The sequence below is a fragment of the Danio rerio genome, chromosome 13 (assembly GCF_049306965.1).
Source record: "Danio rerio strain Tuebingen ecotype United States chromosome 13, GRCz12tu, whole genome shotgun sequence".
NCBI classification, from domain to species: Eukaryota; Metazoa; Chordata; class Actinopteri; order Cypriniformes; family Danionidae; genus Danio; species Danio rerio.
The window spans coordinates 31127501-31130000 of NC_133188.1; the positions used below are offsets into that span (position 1 = coordinate 31127501).

The 2500-nt window shown below is 44.2% G+C and overlaps 4 non-coding genes across 4 annotated transcripts in view; all 4 read left to right on the plus strand.

Moving 5' to 3' along the window:
* The window catches only part of trnaq-uug (transfer RNA glutamine (anticodon UUG)), a 72-nt gene extending 37 nt beyond the window's left edge, over nucleotides 1-35 (plus strand). The window contains exon 1 of the tRNA in view: nucleotides 1-35. This exon is cut by the window's left edge and continues 37 nt beyond it. This is a non-coding gene — a tRNA (tRNA-Gln).
* A 436-nt stretch (nucleotides 36-471) lies between these two features.
* On the plus strand, nucleotides 472-543 carry trnap-ugg (transfer RNA proline (anticodon UGG)). The gene has a single exon. It is a non-coding gene; the product is annotated as a tRNA-Pro (tRNA).
* Nucleotides 544-1374: 831 nt separating this feature from the next.
* Nucleotides 1375-1446, plus strand: trnaq-uug (transfer RNA glutamine (anticodon UUG)). Its single transcript has one exon. It is a non-coding gene; the product is annotated as a tRNA-Gln (tRNA).
* Nucleotides 1447-1882: 436 nt separating this feature from the next.
* trnap-ugg (transfer RNA proline (anticodon UGG)) lies at nucleotides 1883-1955 on the plus strand. The gene has a single exon. It is a non-coding gene; the product is annotated as a tRNA-Pro (tRNA).
* Nucleotides 1956-2500: the final 545 nt, after the last annotated feature.

The following is a 2500-nucleotide window of genomic DNA, read 5'->3' on the forward strand; positions in this document are numbered from 1 at the left end:
ATCCAGTGATCCGAGTTCAAATCTCGGTGGAACCTTTTCCTTCTTTCCTTACAGCTTCAAATCAGTGAAATAAATGAATGAGACCAATTTTAATCACACCAATTAGTGAGTGGTTGTGATACTAGGTGCTGACATAGCTATTTGATGCTATCACGATCCTCCTCCAACAACGACTTACATAATGTTATGTGTTTTTGCCATGCAGCTTAAATCTGTGAAATGGATAAGATCAATTTACCTCACTGAAGCTAGTGGACAAAAACAACAGCAATTTTAAGGCAAACAAGTGACTCAACTTGTCGTTCTAGGGCTGCGAATCTTGTTTTGGGCAGGAGAAGCCCCGGGTCCATCTGACGCACAAGCCCGACTTCAACACTTGAGCTTCTGAAATTACGTTCTGACTCAATTTTTAAATAAAGAATTCTGACCATCTGCTGCTGCTGCTTCCATGTGAAAATGTCAAGCTTTAGTGGCTCGTTGGTCTAGGGGTATGATTCTCGCTTTGGGTGCAAGGGGTCCCGGGTTCAAATCCCGGATGAGCCCTTGCAGGTGTCATGTGTTTTACAGGGCAATATGGCTTTCATAAAACCTTCTTTCGAAGAATTCCAGTTTGTCAGCAGTTAGTATCGCCACATATAACATTCCTTGTCTGGTCGACTAGGAGTATGATCTTCGCTCATGCCGTGAGAGCTCCCAGGTTCAAATTTCAGTTGAGCCCTTACAGATATCTTCTGTTTTGTAAGGGTATTGTGGCTTACACAGAGGCCTTTTTCTGAGAATGCCGGTTTGTCAGCAGTTAGTGTTGTTATGTAAAGTTGCTGTCTTGCAGTGGCCCTTGGGTCAAGTGGTATGATTCTGGCTTTGGGTGCGAGAGTCCAATCGTCCAAATCCCGGACGATCCCTCGCTGCTGTCTTGTGTTTTACAGGGCATAATAGCTTTCATAAAAATGCCTTTTGAATACTTTCACTTTGTCAGCAGATAGTATCGCCACATAATATATTCCTTGCATATTGTCTAGTGGCTTGCTGGTCTAGGAGTATGAATCTTGCTCATGCCGCGAGAGCTCCCAGGTTCAAATGAATGGGTAAGCCCTTACAGTTGTCTGGTATTTTGTAAGGGCGTCGTGGGTCACCCAGAGGCCTTTTTCAGAGAATGCTGGTTTGTCTGCCGAAAGTGTTGCCATGTGAAGCTGCTGTTTTTCACTGGCTCGTTGGTCTAGGGGTATGATTCTCGCTTAGGGTGCGAGAGGTCCGGGGTTCAAATCCCAGACGAGCCCTTGCAACTCTCTTTTGTTTTGAGGGACATCATGGCTTTCACAAAGGCCAGTTTCAACGCTAGTGTGCAAGCATTAGATGTCAACTGAGGAAGGTTTTGGTTCCATGGTGTAATGGTTAGCACTCTGGACTTTGAATCCAGTGATCCGAGTTCAAATCTCGGTGGAACCTTTTCCTTCTTTCCTTACAGCTTCAAATCAGTGAAATAAATGAATGAGACCAATTTTAATCACACCAATTAGTGAGTGGTTGTGATACTAGGTGCTGACATAGCTATTTGATGCTATCACGATCCTCCTCCAACAACGACTTACATAATGTTATGTGTTTTTGCCATGCAGCTTAAATCTGTGAAATGGATAAGATCAATTTACCTCACTGAAGCTAGTGGACAAAAACAACAGCAATTTTAAGGCAAACAAGTGACTCAACTTGTCGTTCTAGGGCTGCGAATCTTGTTTTGGGCAGGAGAAGCCCCAGGTCCATCTGACGCACAAGCCCGACTTCAACACTTGAGCTTCTGAAATTACGTTCTGACTCAATTTTTAAATAAAGAATTCTGACCATCTGCTGCTGCTGGTTCCATGTGAAAATGTCAAGCTTTAGTGGCTCGTTGGTCTAGGGGTATGATTCTCGCTTTGGGTGCGAGAGGTCCCGGGTTCAAATCCCGGATGAGGCCTTGCAGGTGTCATGTGTTTTACAGGGCAATATGGCTTTCATAAAACCTTCTTTCGAAGAATTCCAGTTTGTCAGCAGTTAGTATCGCCACATATAACATTCCTTGTCTGGTCGACTAGGAGTATGATCTTCGCTCATGCCGTGAGAGCTCCCAGGTTCAAATTTCAGTTGAGCCCTTACAGATATCTTCTGTTTTGTAAGGGTATTGTGGCTTACACAGAGGCCTTTTTCTGAGAATGCCGGTTTGTCAGCAGTTAGTGTTGTTATGTAAAGTTGCTGTCTTGCAGTGGCCCTTGGGTCAAGTGGTATGATTCTGGCTTTGGGTGCGAGAGTCCAATCGTCCAAATCCCGGACGATCCCTCGCTGCTGTCTTGTGTTTTACAGGGCATAATAGCTTTCATAAAAATGTCTTTTGAATACTTTCACTTTGTCAGCAGATAGTATCGCCACATAATATATTCCTTGCATATTGGCTAGTGGCTTGCTGGTCTAGGAGTATGAATCTTGCTCATGCCGCGAGAGCTCCCAGGTTCAAATGAATGGGTAA